General features: G+C 43.5%; 1 long non-coding RNA gene across 1 annotated transcript in view; it reads left to right on the forward strand.

Moving 5' to 3' along the window:
- The first annotated feature begins 3,457 nt into the window (after positions 1–3,457).
- The window catches only part of LOC129650178 (uncharacterized), a 75,789-nt gene continuing 59,313 nt past the window's right edge, over positions 3,458–19,933 (forward strand). The window contains exon 1 of the long non-coding RNA XR_008713651.1: positions 3,458–3,668. This is a non-coding gene — a long non-coding RNA (uncharacterized LOC129650178). The remainder of the gene's footprint in view (positions 3,669–19,933) is intronic.

The raw sequence follows: 19,933 nt of genomic DNA on the forward strand, positions 1-19,933 counted from the left end.
TAAATGAACTCAAGAAACTTGGAAAGTATTACTTTTTTTCCCCAATCACTCTTTATAGCTACTAGGCAGTAATGACTCTGTTTGTACTGAATCCTGAATGTGTCTGCATCCTGGAAATACTGCAGTGATCATCTTCACATCTGCAAAACATTCCTGCACCAGGCAGGTAAACGCTTGTGGCTCAGCTCTTGGGCCTCCTCTAGGAGCTACTGCCTGTGAGGGTGCTGATACACGTCAGGGCATCTACAACAGTCTTTGTGCTGCTGTGCTCAGTCACTTTCACTTTTCACTTTCATGCATTGGAGAAGGAAATGGCAGCCCACTCCAGTGTTCTTGCCTGGAGAATCCCAGGGACGGGGGAGCCTGGTGGGCTGCCGTCTATGGGATTGCACAGAGTCGGACACGACTGAAGCGACTTAGCAGCACCAGCAGCAGCAGCAGCAGCAGCAGCTTAGTCGCTTCAGTCGTCCGACTCTTTACGACCTCATGGACTGTAGCCCACCAGGCTCCTCTGTCCATAAGGATTCTCCAGGCAAGAATACTGGAGTGGGTGCCATCCCCTCCTCCAGGGGATCTTCCCAACCCAGGGATCGAACCCGGGTCTCCTGCACTGCAGGCAGATTCTTAACTGTCTGAGCCACCAGGGAAGCCCTTTGGCAAAGGCCTATTTAGGTTACTTCACTGAAGGCCTAAGCCTAATTGGACAGCAGACCCTGAGTAGAAAGAACAATGCACTTGTCATTTGGCAAAAACTCCTCCAAATATAAACAGATACAAGCAAGCAATCTCAGTGTGAAGGGTGATTAGAACGTGACTTGTATTTTGGACAATAAACTATATTTATGATAGTCTCCAGGTTATTAAGTATCTCTGCTGTCAAGGAAAACTGGGGCTATTAACTTCTTCAGATAGAACCAGAGGGAAGAGCAATCATTTCTTTTATAAGCAGAAGGGAAGGTTCTGCTCAATAAAGATCAATTAAACATCTCTGTTAAAACACTGCTTGGAGCTGGTGCCAATAGAAATTCCACTGTATTAACCAGTACTCCCTCCAGCCTTCCCACCTCTGGGGAAAATTTTAAGAGGACACTGGCTATTGCAAGCTCTATAAGGTGACAGGCACTCTCACATCTGTGGCTGAATGATCTCTGATGTTGAGTGACTTTTCATGCATTTAGCAGGGGTACTCCCAGAGGATGGCAGGCAAATCAAGCACTCCTCTGAATTCAGATGAGCCCCAGTCATCCTCATGAGGGAGTGAAAAAAGAATATAACAATAGGTACCTTAAAAATGATGTGGCAGTCCAAACTCATAATTCCCAGGGTACAGGAAGAGTTTTGGAGGCCCTCAGGGAATATCCATTAAATAAAGAAAACCCTCCACAATCTCCACCAACATCTCACACTTACCACCTCATTCTTGTCCTTTAAAATACAGCCTGCTTCTTACACTTTGGCTTAGACTGCATCCTCTCATGTAAATTCCATCATTTCTTGCTTTCTGAGCTCCCATATGGTTTTCTTACACTTCAGTTATAATACCTGCCTGACAGTTAATTTTCCAAACATCTGTCCCTCATCCAAGATGTAAACTTCTTATCTATCTTTTCATCCCTGATCACTAATTGACCCCCCCCCCCATATGCGGTTTGATGCTTTGCATATGGCAGGCATGTTGAAATAAGCCTGCAAGTTGGTCTTGGGTAAAGATTATTGCAGTCAGTATCTTGATAATCACAGTCCTGAAAGGTGGGCTGTATGCACTGGCCTGAGCCACATGAGAATTCAGACAGAATGAATGAAAATGGATCTAGAGGGACACATCTATCTACATTTAAACCCAGAAGTTATTGGACTTATTGGGTTCATAAAAAACTTTGTCTTGGTTTTCCCATAACATGTTATGGAAAAGCCTGAATGAACTTATTGGCCAATCCAATAAAAATCCCCAGCAGTAGTTCCGACATCAAAGTCTTGGACCTCCCTATAATAGTTTTCTATTGCTGTGTAACAAATTAGTACAAACTTAGCAGTTTTCCATATATAACTTTATCAACTCATAGTTTCCATAGGTCAGAAGTCCAGACATGATATGACTGAATTCTCTGCTGAGCTGGGAGTCTCACCTGATGATGTCAAGGCCTTGCTCAGGGCTCCAGTTCTAATCTGGTGTTCAATGTCTGCATCCAAGCTCACACTTCTTGGAAGAACTTATTTCTTTATGGTTGTAGGATGGAGAACCCTTTTCTTTTCTGGCTGTCAATGAGGGTGCTCTCTCAGCTTCTAGAGGTTAACCATTACCCTTGCCCCATGCCCCCTTCCATAACTACCACCAGCAATGGAGACTCTTCCTTTATGCTGAATCCTCCTCTCACAGTAATTCTCTCTGACTTCTCTACTTCAGAATTCTAGACTCAAGCTTAAAGGGCTCACTTGATTTGATCAGGGCCATCAGGGTGATTTTGATCAACTAATTTGGGATCTTAATTTCCATCTGCAAAGTCCCTGCAAAGTGACACTTAAATGGAGATGCAGATGTAGGGATCGAACTTGTGGGCACAGCGGGGGAAGGAGAGGGTGGGATGAATTGAGAAAGAAGCATTGACCTACATACACTACCATGTGTAAAATAGATAGCCAGTGGGAAGCTGCTATATAATACAGGGAGCCTGGCCTGGTGCTCTGTGACAATTTAGGGGTGGGATGGGGGGTGGTGGTGGGAGGGAGGTTCAAGAGGGTGGGGATATATTCAAACATATAGTTATGACTGATTTGTGTTGCTGTAAGGCAGAAACCAACACAACATTGTAAAGCAATTATCCTCCAATTAAAAAATAAAAAAAAAATTAGGGCAATTGAATCTTTAGAGGAAGGTGTGTATTCAGCATGGGATGACCAACCCAGAGGCCATCTTAGAATTCTGCCTTCTGGACACACCAACATGCTGAAGTGAAAGCTTTGCTTTATCTGCATGTATCTGACTTAAGTCTTCCACTGTGTCATAAATTATGCAGACAGAGGAAGTCACAAACCTGCATCTGACATTAAAAGTGTTGCTCCCTGAAGAGGGCAGGAAGACATAACTTTGACTTTATCCCTTGATGAGAGCGATGTTTCATGGAGTTGGGGAGATTTTCATTGGGTCAATTGCCTGATTGAGACAGTCTTACTGAGTTGACAAATAGCAAGCATTAATGTCTCATTTTTAATGCTATGATGAATGGTCTATGAGAGGGGTCAGCAAACTGTAGCCAGTCACTCGTCTTTGTAACTAAATTATTGGACCACAGTCAGTCCTGTTCATTCATGAATCCTCTCTGGCTGCTTTTGCCTTGAGTAGTTGTGACGGAGAGCTAATGGCCCACAAAGCCAAAAATACTCCCCGGCCACGGCCAACTCCCCGGCTAAAACCATTGGCACAATCTTCTGATGATAAGAAACACTTGGATCATTTGTTAAAGCAGTGATTTCCGGGGCCATCTTGGAACCGCTGAAGAAGAATCTCGAGGGTAGAGGCTTTGGGAAGGTAGAGCGAACAAGTTTCCCAGGTGATTCTGATCACCAGGTCTCAGGTGTGCCTGCCTACCAGGCAAGGAAAGAGGCTTTACAGAAGCGGGGCTGGGCAGAGGCACGCTGCCTTCGAGAGCGCAGATCTGGCATTCCACCAGGTAAGTTACTTTTTGGTCTCTTTCCTCCGCTGAGAAATGAGGGTAATGGTGCCTCGTTGGCAGCGTGTGTATATATGTACATTGAGAGCCTAATTCAATGCTCAGTAGTGGTCACCCTCACTTAGAGGAGGGGCACCGTGTAAACCCAGTAGACCCGACTGTGGAAACAGCTCCTAAACAAGACAGGCCCAGCAGGGCTTTTCAGTAGTCCAGGGGTGTGTAGTCGTCTTCCTCAGAAAGAAAAACTCCCTTCAAGGAATCTCCCATTACCTTCAAGACAGTGTAAAGTCCTTTAGAACTCAATTGTCCTCAGAATAGAGTATAATGAGAGGTGATCAGTGGCTGTTTTAGGATATAGCTGAGTTTGCAAAGGAATGTTATAATTGAAAACTCTGGTACTTAGCAGAAGACACACACACATGCATATATAATTTTTTTCTGTTTCTGAGGTTAATGTTTTTTAAAAAAATCTTTGCCTGATGAGATCATGCAAATTCAGCTACCCGTGTAGCTGTTGAAAGATGGTTTTTCGATAAACTGCCCAGAAATCCCTGCAAGATACAGGACTCCAATAATAGTTCAGGTTACCAGGGAGTTTCATACTTTGCTAAAAGGGGGAAAAATCAATCTTGAATCTTTTAGTCCAGTGACTAAAGAATTGCTCCATTGATTTTGTTCAGCTACTTAGGTGGGTGTGCAATTGATCCTGATTTGATATTTAAAGTTTACTTTTTCTGGGAAGTATTAATTCAAACCTGGTAAGAGGGTAATGCTGTAATACTAGGCGCTGTTTAAAGCCACTTTGCACAGCTTGTGTAAGCATCCAAGATAGTTTCTCTTAACCTTTTCTTAAATATAGAACTTGAGTTTGTGTGCTTTTTCCTCTTTTTAACAGAAGAGGGAGGCAAAGGCTTGGTTAAACAGTGTACCTAAAACCCAGGCTAAAGGGAACTGAATCCATATTTTTAGAGGAACAGGTAAACAAGAAGAGGATGAATTCTACCAGATATGATTTAGGATTTTTTTGTGAAAGAAAGGGGAGAAAAAGCACAATTCGCAAATGAGTGTGCTTTGCTGATTAATTTTGAAACTTTTTAAAAAAGAAAGTACTAGTAGGAACTGAGAAAAACAAACCTTCAGAGGGCAGGGGGAGAGTTATTCTTCATTTTTACTAAATGCAGTGTTGGAATCATGCTGTGCCCTAAAATACAACTGGATGAACAGGGTAGTTCAGAGTCTGCCCAAATTAACTCCCTAAGCAAATTTCTAGGTCTACAGGCCACCTGGCTGAGCTCCAGGCTAGCAGCTAGTGATGCCATGTGATTTCCTTCTGCTCCTCTCAAGTGGAAAAGCTGGAAGTGCTGACCACCAATAGTTGCATGTACTCTTGCTGGGATGTCCAATTCTGGAAGATTCTCAGGCCAATGTCTCTTGGGCAGATGCCCTCCCCCCACCCCAAACTCCAGAAGAGTTCCTATGGCTCACACCTGGTACCAACCAGCAGCCAAGGACACTCCCGTGCTCAACGACCCCCGACCCCCTCTCCCACCCCACAGTCCCTCCTGAAAACCTGCTGCTAATAGAGAATTCAGAGGAGCTTTTCCTGCTGGGGTGGCCGTCTTGGTTAGAGGCTGCCTCTATCTTCTGTGGGTTCTGCCTCCTATGGTTTCCAAGGGGGCAGAAGGGAGATGCAGGGCCTTATTTGATGGGAGATATGAATATGTGGACTAGGTTCACTTCAGAGATTCATTTTTTCCCCTGATACATATGAGTGAATTTTTTTTTTTTTTTTTTTGCTTGTTTTGCCGTGTTTTCTGTGTGGGTGATATCATGGAAATACTTGGGGATGGTGATCATTGGAGTCAGCTGAACTGAGTTTAGTTTGCTGTCACTTAGCAGTGTGACCTTGGACAAGATTCTTAACCTTTCTGGTCTCCATTGGTAGAATGGAATTATCCCCTTCTCATTTTCCTCTAAGATTGTCATGAAGAGCCAGTGAAATATGTATATGAAAGTGCTTTTGGAATGGCAAGGTACTCTGTATACAGTCTGTGTGGCAGGTAACATCCCAGTTTGAATTTAAATGAGATTCAGAACTATGATTAACAAAGTAAGCAGAGACAGGAAGGGCTGAGGCAAGCAGGGTGGCTAGAGTGCTCAGTTAAGGAGGCACTCCCTCACGGGGAATTTAATATGTGGGCTCTGAACCAGCAAGATGCTGAGAGTCAGTGTCTCCTTAAGTTTTGCACCCTAGTCACCTCACTTCCCTCACCCAAATCCCCTGTCCTGAGTGAAGGTAAAATATCTACCTATTACAATTATAAATGTAATACACTCTCATTATAACTAGTGGACTTCTGTTATAACAAAGCCCACCAGTACCTAATTAAACTTGGCAGAGGTTAATGCTGGGACAACTTCTGGGATGTTCTTCCTTGCAATTTTTCAGACTGCTACAACCTTAAACTAGGCTTTTGTTGTCACCTCATGGGCAGCACAGAAATATGGGAAAGAAACACCAATCTTATCTCAAAACCTCATGCGTGTTTTAGATCTTTGCCATGGCTGTATTTGCAGACTCGGTGGAGGTCACACAGAATATGACACGTTAAAACATTCTTGAGCCCTACTTCACCTAGCTTTCTCTCCCATAAACCAAATCTTTAGTCACTGCTCCAGGATCTCCATCTCCCCACTGCTTCTAAAAACCCTAGGTATTTCTTTTCTTCCATCTTCTGGTTGGCTGCCTGCCTGCCTTCATTCACTACTTCCTCTTTCGTCTCTTCTTATGAAGATGAATACGGCCATTTGAAGACTCTTAACACTTGGATCTCTCTTACGGTTTCCCAGATCAGTTTCATAAAGGCTCTGAGTGTTCAGAGAATGGGGGTGAGGGAGAAAGGTTTTCAATAGTTCCATGGGTTTTGTTCCTGACATATAATATCAATATGTACACCTCCCCTCCCTTCCCCACACATTTTGGAAATTTGATCACACTGTCCCTAATGTTTTCTGACTGGCTTGTTTCACTTAAAGATGCATCTCAGAGGGACTTCTTGGTGGTCCATTAGATAAGACTCTGTGCTCCCAATGTAGGGGACCTGGGTTTGATCCCTGGTCAGGGAACTAGAACTTGCATGCCACAACTAAGACCCAGAGCTGCCAAATAAATAAATATTTTTTAAAAATGATGCATTGCAGAGATCTCCAGCAGTACTTACAAGTTGGCATCATTTTTGTTTCAACAGCTGCCTATATTCTACCTTGTCCACGTGTCATAACCCTTTCTGTACTGTACTAGGAGATGTGTGTTTCTCCTTTTTCACTTTTGCAAATAATCTGCAGTGAAAATCCTTTTACACCTTTTACTTCCTTGTGCACTTAGAGGTTTAATTTGCTGGGTCAAACAATGTGCATTTTGACAGCAGATTATGGAAAGGGTGATTGTGAGCACATCTTCGACTCTGTCCCTGGTGTATTTCTTCCTGATCAACCTCAACTGGATTCACATTCACATACAGTTTTCATTTATAGCTTAGGGGCTGTAAGTAAAAACGGAAAGAGTTGTTTTCCTAAAAAACTTTCAGTAAAATATTGCGTGTGGTGCTAATATGACTGCTCTGGGAATAGCAACTGGAAGGAAGAATGAGATATTCCCCATCTACCTGGTGACTCAGACGGTAAAGAATCTGCCTACAGTGCAGGAGACCCAGGTTTGATTTCTGGGTAGGGAAAACCCCTGGAGACAGAAATGGCAACCCACTCCAGTATTCTTGCCTAGAGAATCCTATGGATAAGGGAGCCTGGCGGGCTACAGTCCATGAGGTTGCAAAGAGTCAGCCACGACTGAGCAACTAATATATACTCTGTATAACACATCCTGCAGTTTTGGCCTGGCTGGAGTTAGAGGCCTTGGGGTGCTTGAAGGCTCAAGAGGCGAAGTCGTGCAAATGCATGCCCAGTGGCCAGCTGGAGAAGAGGACGGCTTTGTTTGCAGGTGCAGACCCCAAAATCCTTGAGATCGCCTAGAAATGCTTAGGGTGTATTTTACTGGAGGCTGATGTCCTGCATGAACAGCAGCGAGACTGGAGCCAGTGACATTTGGGTTATTGTTAAAGTGACTCCATGTGAAGCCATAGACTGGCGCCTGGGGCAGCGTAGGTTACTGTTGCTTTCAAGTGAATTTGCATTTTATGTCTCATGCAGTATCTACTCATATTAGAAAGAGATCGTGGCAATATACCAGGAGCAAGTCATTTCTAGGCAGTGTTTATTTGACTGCAGGGACCTCTGCCATAACTCTGTGGTCTAAAAGTTGGGAACTACTGAGATGAGATATTGAAAAGCTGAGTGCGAATGAAATCATTAACTCAATGTCAAGGGGGGTGTGTTCTTTAAAGGAATCCTGGGGTGAATTCTCACCATACTGAAGGAACACCCTGTTACTCCAACTAAAGATGCTAAAATGACTCCCTGATATAATAAATCAACTTCTCCAGGCAGCTTGTTACCCCTTCATAACGAGTAGCCACCCTATAATGATCCCTGTTTCCTGTGGCTCTGATCATGGCAGGTGCTGTCACCTCAATCAGCAAACAGGTTTATATTGGTTCCTAAATCATTTCTTCTGCTTTTGTACTTCCCTGAGATGCCTGTTTAGCCATCTAAAACCTACCATCTTTCCTGTCCTTAACACCCACTCTCTCTCCAAGTCTTCTCAGCCAAACTGGGCCTGAAGTGACTTTGGAAGCTTTTACACTTGGTGTCAGATATTTGATGTGGTCTGTTTCGAGTCTGTCATGTGTCTTCTCAGATAGACTATGAATTCTGACTTCTGTGGTGCTTCATGTCTTCATAGGTCCATGAAGGGAGATGCTAGACACAAAATAGTGGAATATTTCAGTGACTTGCTGCATGATGAAAAAAAGGAAAGCCTTTTTGTAAACAGAGATCTTCATATATAAAGAACTTCATTCATTTACCCATTCATTTAGTCACGCATATGTATGCATACACCCACATGCATGCACATATGTACATACACACACACACACATGTTCATACAGGCTGGTCACAGGTGTAGGTGCATAACCTTTTTTTAAAAAACGGAGATGTATTTTTGCACAAAGTATGCCCACCAACATGGAAAATCAAGCTTGTGGCTCATAAAAATGAAGTCTGAGAATCCTGACCACGTGGATCATGTGTCCTGCTTCCCTGGGCCTGGCACACTGCTCAGGAAACCCTGTTGGTGAGTCGTGGTCACATATCTATTGGGTTCAGCTCTGCTGCTTCTTGGTCTGCTTTGTGTTGACTTCTTCTGTGTGACCAGTGTGTTCTGGTCTCTGGGTTAAGAGAAGTTAAGGCACACAGGCCAATGACCAACCACTAACTGGTGAGTTCAGGGGATCTAATATCTTGGGAGGATTTATACCAGTTAATTAACTGCCTGAATACCAAGTTCCTTCCTATTAGCTTTGTAATAAGCCTAGGTCTCACATTTATCCCAAGAAGACAGCTTTATCCAAATCATCTATATTTTAACAGGCAGTACCAAACTTCAGGCCCCAGAAACACATTTTAAATAATTCTTGCCATGCCATATATTTTAAGTATCATTAAAAAGCCATTTTCTTACTTTAAAAAAAGTGTGCAGTAGATTTTGTGAAACCTATAACAAGTCTATAAAAAATTGATAATTTTTCCACAGGGATATATTCAGATGATTTTTATTCTGCTTGCTAAATGAAAAAAATCTAGTGTGCATGGGTCCTTTATCTTATTTATACCCCCTGAGTATAATCACCATGTTCCCAAACAAAGAGAAATGGGTTACATGGTTTGAGCAGCCAAATCCCTTCCTGTGGTGAGCAAAGGAGTTGGTGTAGTTCTGAACTAGGAAGCTTGGATTTCCCTTTCAAATGCCTCACTTTCTTATTCATTGCCTTTCAGTCAGCTCCATGTAAAATGGAGAATATAATATGGGTGTTGAGATGAATTTTGGCTGCTGGTGGAATGAACATGTGGTGGAAATAGGTCACTTTAGGGCCCAAGGACAATGTAGAGAGAGGTTTACAGTCAAGGATAATAATTATTCTGTCCTTTATCTAGCATTTACCTAGCATTTCTCTTTCTGTCTTTTTAGCTGAAAATACGTGCCATTGTCCCTACAATGACACATATTTGTCTGAGTTCTCTGGCCTTCATTGCTTCAAGCTGGTTATGACGTTGCTGCCTTCCCAGCATTCATTCTCTCCCTGATCATGAAACAGGTTAGGAGATAGGGAGAGGTGGCATATCATCATGCTCCTGTGAATCACTCCTCACCCTCCCTTCCATCTGGGGCAGGATGGGGACTGGGCACCTTGTGCAGGTGCCAGGGGAATAGAGGGAGCACTGCCACCGTAACTAAGGTGGGAATAGAAACAGTTCTAAGCTGGGGCGGTGGGTGAGCACACACTCTCGCTTCACAAAAAGGATGAAATAGGCAATACGTAGAGGCTCGCGAGACTGTTGCAATGAGTAATTCTGAGTACAGGGGGCCTCAGTGGTGCGCTCTAAGCTTGGACTCTTACACTGGGGCTACATCATTGCTGATCTCAAGGACCATGGTAGTGAATGTGAACTGAACCGATTCTGCACTGAGGGGCCATAAGGGTTTTTGAGCTGGAATTTTGAGAGTATGATTTAACCTGAGGCCTTTGAAACTGTCTTAAAGAGAATTTAGAAGTTGTCTTGTCTAGTGGTTTTAAACCTTTGCTTTGATGATCTCCTTGCAGGGCTGTTCTGGAGGGAGGGGCTGGGAAAAGAAGCTGAGAGGCTGGGATCTTAGGTGCCTATTCCCACTGAATCAGCAGTTCCGCCTCTGTTTTCTTACTGCCAGGCAAGAGTCCTTTCATCTCTTCTTTCCTCCATCCTTTCCTCCTTTCCTGTGGTTAAGCACATAGCAAAAAATTCCATCTTTACTGAGTAGTACATTTAAAAACAGTTGTGTTAAGTGTGTGTGTATGCTCAGTCGCATCCAATTCTTTGCAACTCCAGGGACTGTAGCCCACCAGGATCCTCTATCCATGTAATTTTCTAGGCAAGAACACTGGAGAGAGTTGCCATTCCTTCTCCAGAGGATCTTCCTGACCCAGTGTACTCACTGTTAAACAGATCTCCAGACTTTTTCCTCTTGCAAACGCAACTCTATTCTCTTTAAAACGCAATTCTCCCTTTCCTCTCCTTCTACATTGTTTCTGTGAATTTGATTAACCAAGTAAGATTTCTTTTCAAAAAGCAATCAAGCAGCTGAAAAGGTTTGATAGCCCCCTAGTATATCCATCATTCTTCACTGTCTGCCCCCCGACCCCCAGACAGTGAACAAACTGAAATCCCAGAGGTCCTGGGAGGCCAAGGTGGTCACACAGTGCAGATGTTATACACACAGCTACTTAAGCTGGATTGCCAGGTTCAAATTTTGGTTCTGACGCTGTGTATGTGACACTGGGCAAGTGATTTAACACAGTGCCTCAGTTTGCTCATCGGTTAAATGGACATGATGGTAATAGACTGGCTTTGTAGCCTTGTTGTGAAGATTAAGTGAGGTAATCTATACAAAGCACTTGGAACAGGGCCTGACATTTATGTAAGTGTCTGCGGTTATTGTTAAGTGACTTCTACCATGACACAGTTCCTTTTAAGGAGAGCTGTAACTTTGGGCCTATGATCAGCTCCCTTGGTGTCTTTTGAGTTTCCACTTAAGACTGAATAGATAGATACTTTTGACTTGCAACATTTCCTCCTACACATCTCTATCTCTCATCTAGGGCACACCATTGATCTTGCAGGATGCTCCATCAGTATCTTAATCTTCAAGGGAGAAGTCATGCAGCTCCTCTCAGACACTGCAAGAAGGATGGTCATCTGATGGCATTAATTCAGCAAATATTTATTGAATACTTTGATGTAAGGATACCTCGGGTGGATACTGGGGACACTGAGCAAACCAGCCCCAAATCCTTACTCTTGAGGAGTTTGTGTTTTCTTGGGGCAGAGCTTTGTAATGCAGCCCTCTTAATGAAATGTTTTTCTTGAGCTCATTTAGCCAAGGAACATGAAAAGTTTGCCTAAAAATGTTCAAGTCTGGAATGCTCCAGACTTCTTGCTAGTTGTGCTTTTGAACACTGGTTCATAAAAATAGATACTAAATACTGTGTGGAAATACTGGTGACTTCATATTTGAGGCGATTTTTCAGATACAAAGTTTCCAGATCGATTTATTTCCAGTTCTTACTCTGGGGTTGTGGGTATAGTACAGTTCATTACACTTAGAACTTGGTAAGGACAACATAAGGCTCACTTTACCTGTGCTTCAATCGGATATCAGAAGGAATGTGGGATTCCATCTGCCTATGCCTTTCCTGGGCTTCATCCTTTCCTCCTCAATGTGAGCAGTTGACATTCAGACCCAGAGGAAGTGGAAGCAGGTGTAGTGGGGTTGGGATTAATCTTCTAGGGGGAAGAAAATTGACATCATAAGGAATTGACATCATAAGCTAGGGCTATGCAGCTGTGAGAAAAGACTTGCATTATAGATACCATGCTACTTGCTACCCGCCTGTGCCATTTGGGTCATGGCCACTGTTGTAAAGCACAGCACTTCTTTTCTGGGATCCTATAAGTACTTTATTGGTAGGTGCTTCCCAACACAGCATTTCCAGGATGCTGCTGCTATCAGTCAAGATCACTGGGTGATAAGCATACCATGTGCTATTTGGAACTGCTGGGACTGATGTGGTGGCCTTAAAGCCAACAGGCTCAATCATCAGCAGCTGTGGCCCATTGTTCATAGCCCATTACCCCCACTTCTTTCCCTTTAAGTGGCTGCTGTTTTTTTCAGGTAGAGTGAAGATGCATTGATCTTAGGAAACAGAGACCCCTCCTCTAACCCTAAGGGATGAAGCAGGGAGGTCTGAGCTACTTGTAGTAAACCTGTTCAGTTCAGTTTAGTCGCTCAGTTGTGTCCGACTCTTTGCGACCCCATGAATCACAGCACACCAGGCCTCCCTGTCCATCACCAACTCCCGGAGTTCACTCAATCTCGTGTCCATTGAGTTGGTGATGCCATCCAGCCATCTCATCCTCTGTTGTCCCCTCTCCTCCTGCCCCCATTCCCTCCCAGCATCAGAGTCTTTTCCAATGAGTCAACTCTTCACATGAGGTGGCCAAAGTATTGGAGTTTCAGCTGTAGCATCAGTCCTTCCAAAGAACACCCAGGACTGATCTCCTTTAGAATGGACTGGTTGGATCTCCTTGCAGTCCAAGGGACTCTCAAGAGTCTTCTCCAACACCACAGTTCAAAAGCATCAATTCTTCAGTGCTCAGCCTTCTTCACAGTCCAACTCTCACATCCATACATGACCACAGGAAAAACCATAGCCTTGACTAGATGGACCTTTGTTGGCAAAGTAATGTCTCTGCTTTTGAATATGCTATCTAGGTTGGTCATAACTTTCCTTCCAAGGAGTAAGCATCTTTTAATTTCATGGCTGCAGTCACCATCTGCAGTGATTTAGGAGCCTAGAAAAATAAAGTCTGACACTGTTTCCACTGTTTCCCCATCTATTTCCCATGAAGTGATGGGACCAGATGCCATGATCTTCGTTTTCTGAATGTTGAGCTTTAAGCCAACTTTTTCACTCTCCTCTTTCACATTCATCAAGAGGCTTTTTAGTTCCTCTTCACTTTCTGCCATAAGGGTGGTGTCATCTGCATATCTGAGGTTATTGATATTTCTCCCGGCAATCTTGACTCCAGCTTGTGCTTCTTCCAGCCCAGCGTTTCTCATGATGTACTCTGCATATAAGTTAAATAAGCAGGGTGACAAGATACAGCCTTGACATACTCCTTTTCCTATTTGGAACCAGTCTGTTGTTCCATGTCCAGTTCTAACTGTTGCTTCCTGACCTGCATATCCAAACCCAAACCCATCCTACTTTCTGGCTCAGAGTGGCAATGTGACGTTGGCCAATGAGTTTGGTGGTTTCTAGGAAAAATTTTTAAAAATGTTTCACTATAGAGATACGATAATGAGTTTGTCTTATACCTCCTCTTTCTTCCCAAGGTGGAACACTATTGTGATGATACAATATCTGGAGCAGTAGCAGCCAATTTGCAACCCTAAGTTTAGAAACATGAAAATCAGAGAAACCAGGTGGAACCTGATTGGCAGGCTGTCACCAGAACTGGAATGCTGCTGCTGCTGCTGCTGCTGCTAAGCCACTTCAGTCGTGTCCGACTCTGTGCGACCCTATAGACGGCTGCCCACCAGGCTCTCCTGTCCTTGGGATTCTCCAACACTGGAGTGGGTTGCCATTTCCTTCTCCAATGCATGAAAGTGAAAAGTGAAAGTGAAGTCGCTCAGTCGTGTCCGACTCTTGGCGACCCCATGGACTGCAGCCTACCAGGCTCCTCCGTCCATGGGATTTTCCAAGCAAGAGTACTGGAGTGGGTTGCCATTGCCTTCTCCAAGAACTGGAATACATGCTCCCAGATTTCCTGTTATATGAGATTAGATATCTTTATCACATGTGTTTATCTGGTTCTATTACTGGAAACTGGGAGTATTCTCACTCTCCTCATCTTTGATATTAGAGGCCCACATCACAGATGGGTTTCCATAATTGTGACTCACATGTACCTAGTCATCTATGATTTTTGACCCAGGATCATTGGTCTTTACTGCTAGGGAAACACAGAGAAGGCAATGGCACCCCACTCCAGTACTCCTGCCTGGAAAAATCCCATGGATGGAGGAGCCCGGAAGGTTGCAGTCCATGGGGTCACTGAGGGTCGGACACGACTGAGCGACTTCACTTTCACGTTTCACTTTCATGCATTGGAGAAGGAAATGGCAGCCCACTCCAGTGTTCTTGCCTGGAAAATCCCAGGGACAGGGGAGCCTGGTGGACTTGTCTATGGGGTCGCACAGAGTCAGACACAACTGAAGTGACTTACCACCAGTAGCAGCAGCAGCTAGGGAAACAACTTTTAAGAACTTCTAATTGCTGGTTTCTCACATTAGGTTCCATGCAACTTATAGGCCTGTAAGTCACTTCCACCCAGGAAGGTTCCATGACCAGTTAAATTTGGGAATCCTGCCTATGATGTCACCACCTCAAGGTAATAGGTTCTGTGTCTCTAGTTCTATTCTGTCTGTTACTGCCTTTGTTCTGGACCCCTTACCTCACTTGCCTGGACTTCAGTAGCCTTATTTCTGATACCCCCATATGTCATTATTCCCCACCATCTTTGATCTTACATGTTACCTCCATTCACTCATATCTGAGCACATGCTGGATGCTGGCACTGTTCTAGTTGCTGGGAAGTGGCCTGCCCTCATGTAGTTTTTATATTTTAGTCAAGGGAGTGATGTAGTGATAAAAAAATAAAAAACAACGCTATAGCGAAAAATATGCAGGATAGGAGAGAATACGAGCTTCGGAGAAAAATCACTTGGGGAAGGGAGAAGAGGTACAACTTTGCAAAGTTTCAGGGCAGACATTTCTGTGAATGTGACATGGTGGAGGCCTGAAGAAAAGCTCTCCAGGGAGAGAGAACAGCATGCATTAATGTTGAGGTGGGAGAAGGCTTGTGGAAGAGTGAGGAAGAGAGAATGAGTGGAGGGAGGAGAGGAAGTAGTGGGGGCTTTGACCACCTGAGCAGTGGAGACCAGTCATGTAATGCCTGCTGCACTCCTGCAGGGATGTGCAGTGCTGAGTGAGGGGGGATGTGTCAGGCAAGTTCTGAGCAGGGAAGTGATGTAATGACAGACATGTGTTTTAAAAGGAGGTGTCTGCTTGCTGCAGTGAGAGTAGACTGTGGAGGCAGTGCTGGAAGGAAAGTGGAGACCCAGTGGCGGGTAACTGCTAAAATCCAGACGAGATGATGGCTTGGAGTAGGGTGTTTGCAGGGGAAGAATTGAGACTTGACTGCATTCCAGGTGTATTTTGAAAGTAGGGACAGGATATCATGATAAATTGGACATGGTTATGTGTAAAAGTAGGATCAAGGATTGTAGGGTTTTTTAAACTATGAAAGTAGAAGGTTGGAGTTGCCTTTTATTATTATGGGGAAGACTGTGGAAAGAGCAGGTTGGGGAAGGGAGACAGGATGTCAGTCTTGGACAAATTAATTTTGAGATGCTTGTTAGAGCTGTAAGTGGAGATGTTTAGTAATCACTGATGTATAAGCCCTTGTAATGCACATTGGAGTTCATGGACAAGGTACAGGCTGAAGATATGCACTTGGAGACAGTCAGAAAATCCATCGTACTAAATGCAGTGAGAACACCTAGGGGATGAGGGGATGAGGAGAAGCGAACAGGTATGGGGATTGAGTCCTGGAATGCTCCAGAGTTTACATACAGATCAGAGGGTCAGTAAGAGCCTGAGAAGGAGCAGCTAGAGGTAAGAGAAAGAATAAGATATGCTGGAAGCTGAAGATATTTCCAGGAGGATGGGATGATCATATGCTGGGTCATATGCTGCTGGGGACTGAGAAGTGACCCGGGATTTAGCAATGGGAAGTCACTTATGGGACTGATAGGGCAGTTTTGGTGGAATCATGGGGCAGCAGTCAGAGTAGAGCAGAGAAGAGGGACAGTGAGTCTAGATAAGTCCTAGAAGGAGTTTTGCTGTAAAAGGGATGAGAGATGGTGAGGTAGCTGAAGGGGAATGTGAGATCCAAGAGAATGCTTTGTTACAGCAAAAATTATACTGGGAGAAGCTAAATGGGCAAGGAAGATTTTATTCAAGGCTATTGCAATAGGAGAGAGAGGCCAGATCTCATTCTGAGCTCAGCTCATCTGAAGCTGGGGTCAGAGGTAGGGTTCTTAAGGGCTTTGGTGATAGGGAGCTGTAGGCTATCCATATTTGCTAATTGGTTTTATCCAAAAGAAAAGTAAATTCATATCTTTATAATAGGAGGGAGTTTACAACTTGAAGCAAGTTTACAACTTGAAGCAAGGTGCCCACTGAGGTTAGATTTCTCCCCTTTCATAGGAAATGGGTGGTGAAGATCCTGTCCTCTTTGATTGCATCAGTGTTTCAAGAGAAGGTGCCCAGGTCCTGGAGAAAGATCGTACTGGCTTGAGAAACCAAGAAGCTTTATAAAAAGATCTTTTTTGTAATTTTTAAGAAGGACAGAGAGAGAATATACAAGTTTTCTAAAGAAAGTGCTCCAGAGTCAGGAAGAATCCTATCTAAAGTTTAGTCAGCTTGAGGGGATTAAGGCCATCTTTGCCAGTTTCTAAAACAGCTACACCATCTTCCTCTTAAATTTCTGAGGTCTTCAGGATAAAGACTCCTTCCTAGTCTTCTGCAGCCTCATGTGTATCCACCCTGCCTACTCCTGAGGCCAGCTGATACCCCTAGCACTCTTGGCTGTGTTTGGACCATTCTAGAGAGTGTCGTACAGGCTTACCTCTTTCTAGCTGTCCTCCTCTTTGATTACCTGCCAGGGCCCTTCCTGTGCAGGTCACAGCTCTCTCTCTCTTTTTTAAAAATTATTTATTTTAATTGGAGGCTAATTACTTTATAATATTGTGGCTGTTTTGCTATCATTGACATGAATCAGCCACCAGTGTACATGTGTCCCCCCTGTCCCAAGCCCCACTCCCACCTCCCTTCTCATCCCATCCCTCTGGGTTGGCCCAGTGCACCAGCTTTGAGTGCCCTGTTTCATGCATTGAACTTGGACTGGTCATCTATTTCACATACTTTAATGTACATGTTTCAGTGCTGTTCTACCAAATCATCCCTCCCTCGCCTTCTCCCACAGAGTACAACAGTCTGTTCTTTATATCTGTGTCTTTTTTGCTGTCTTGTGTATATGGTTGTCATTACCATCTTTCTAAATTCCATATATACATGCATTAATATACGGTATTGGTGTTTTTCTTTCTGACTTACTTCACTCTGTATAATAGGCTCCAGTTTCATCCACTTCATTAGAACTGGGTCAAAGGCATTCTTTTTAATAGCTGAGTAAAATTCCATTGTGTATATGTACCACAACTTTCTTATCCATTCATCTGCTAATAGACATCGAGGTTGCTTCCATGTCCTAGCTATTGCAAACAGTGCTTCAGTGAACATTGGTGTACATGTGTCTCTTTCAATTCTGGTTTCCTTGGTGTGTATGCATAGCAGTGGGATCGCTGGGTCATATGGCAGTTCTCTTTCCAGTTTAAGTAATCTCCACACTGTTCTCCATAGTGGCTGTACTAGTTTGCATTCCCAGCAACAGTGTAAGAGGGTTCCCTTTTCTCCCCACCCTTTTTAGCATTTATTGTTTGTAGACTTTTTGATAGCAGCCATTTTGACCGGTGTGAGATGGTACCTCATTGTGGTTTTGATTTCTCTGATAATGAATGATGTTGAGCATCTTTTCATGTGTTTGTTAGCTGTCTGTTATGTCTTCTTTGGAGAAATGTCTGTTTAGTTCTTTGGCTCATTTTTTGATTGGGTTGTTTATTTTTCTGGTATTGAGATGAATGAGCAGCTTATATATTTTTGAGATTAATTCTTTGTCAGTTGCTTCATTTGCTATTATTTTCTCCCATTCTGAAGGCTATCTTTTCACCTTGCTTATAGTTTCCTTTGTTGTGCAAAAGCTTTTAAGTTTAATTAGGTCCTATTACAGTCATCAAAAACAACACCAGGAGCTGACTGTGGCTCAGACCATGAACTCGTTATTGCAAATTCAGACTTAAATTGAAGAAAGTAGGGAAAACCACTAGACCATTCAGGTATGACCTAAATCAAATCCCTTATGATTATACAGTGGAAGTGAAAAATGGATTTAAGGGCCTAGATCTGATAGATAGAGTGCCTTATGAACTATGGAATGAGGTTCATGACATTGTACAGGAGACAGGGATCAAGACCATCCCCATGGAAAAAAAATGCAAAAAAGCAAAATGGCTGTCTGGGGAGGCCTTACAAATAGCTGTGAAAAGAAGAGAAGCAAAAAGCAAAGAAGGAAAGGAAAGATATAAGCATCTGAATGCAGAGTTCCAAAGAATAGCAAGAAGAGATAAGAAAGCCTTCCTCAGCGATCAATGCAAAGAAATAGAGGAAAACAACAGAATGGGAAAGACTAGAGATCTCTTCAAGAAAATCAGAGATACCAAAGGAACATTTCATGCAAAGATGGGCTCGATAAAGGACAGAAATGGTATGGACCTAACAGAAGCAGAAGATATTAAGAAGAGATGGCAAGAATACACAGAAGAACTGTACAAAAAAGATCTTCATGACCCAGATAATCACGATGGTGTGATCACTGACCTAGAGCCAGACATCCTGGAATGTGAAGTCAAGTGGGCCTTAGAAAGCATCACTACGAACAAAGCTAGTGGAGGAGATGGAATTCCAGTGGAGCTATTCCACATCCTGAAAGATGATGCTGTGAAAGTGCTGCACTCAACATGCCAGCAAATTTGGACCACTCAGCAGTGGCCACAGGACTGGAAAATGTCAGTTTTCATTTCAATCCCAAAGAAAGGCAATGCCAAAGAAGGCTCAAACTACCACACAATTGCACTCATCTCACACGCTAGTAAAGTAATGCTCAAAATTCTCCAAGCCAGGCTTCAGCAATACGTTGAACCGTGAACTTCCTGATGTTCAAGCTGGTTTTAGAAAAGGCAGAGGAACCAGAGATCAAATTGCCAACATCCGCTGGATCATGGAAAAAGCAAGAGAGTTCCAGAAAAGCATCTATTTCTGCTTTATTGACTATGTCAAAGCCTTTGACTGTGTGGATCACAATAAACTGTGGAAAATTCTGAAAGAGATGGGAATACCAGACCACCTGACCTGTCTCTTGAGGAATCTGTATGCAGGTCAGGAAGCAACAGTTAGAACTGGACATGGAACAACAGACTGGTTCCAAATAGGAAAAGGAGTTCATCAAGGCTGTATATTGTCACCCTGCTTATTTAACTTATATGCAGAGTACATCATGAGAAACGCTGGGCTGGAAGAAACACAAGCTGGAATCAAGATTGCCGGGAGAAATATCAATAACCTCAGATATGCAGATGACACCACCCTTATGGCAGAAAGTGAAGAGGAACTAAAAAGCCTCTTGATGAAAGTGAAAGTGGAGAGTGAAAAAGTTGGTTTAAAGCTCAACATTCAGAAAACGAAGATCATGGCATCTGGTCCCATCACTTCATGGGAAATAGATGGGGAAACAGTGGAAACAGTGTCAGA

This window comes from Bubalus kerabau, chromosome 4 (assembly GCF_029407905.1).
Source record: "Bubalus kerabau isolate K-KA32 ecotype Philippines breed swamp buffalo chromosome 4, PCC_UOA_SB_1v2, whole genome shotgun sequence".
NCBI classification, from domain to species: domain Eukaryota; kingdom Metazoa; phylum Chordata; class Mammalia; order Artiodactyla; family Bovidae; genus Bubalus; species Bubalus kerabau.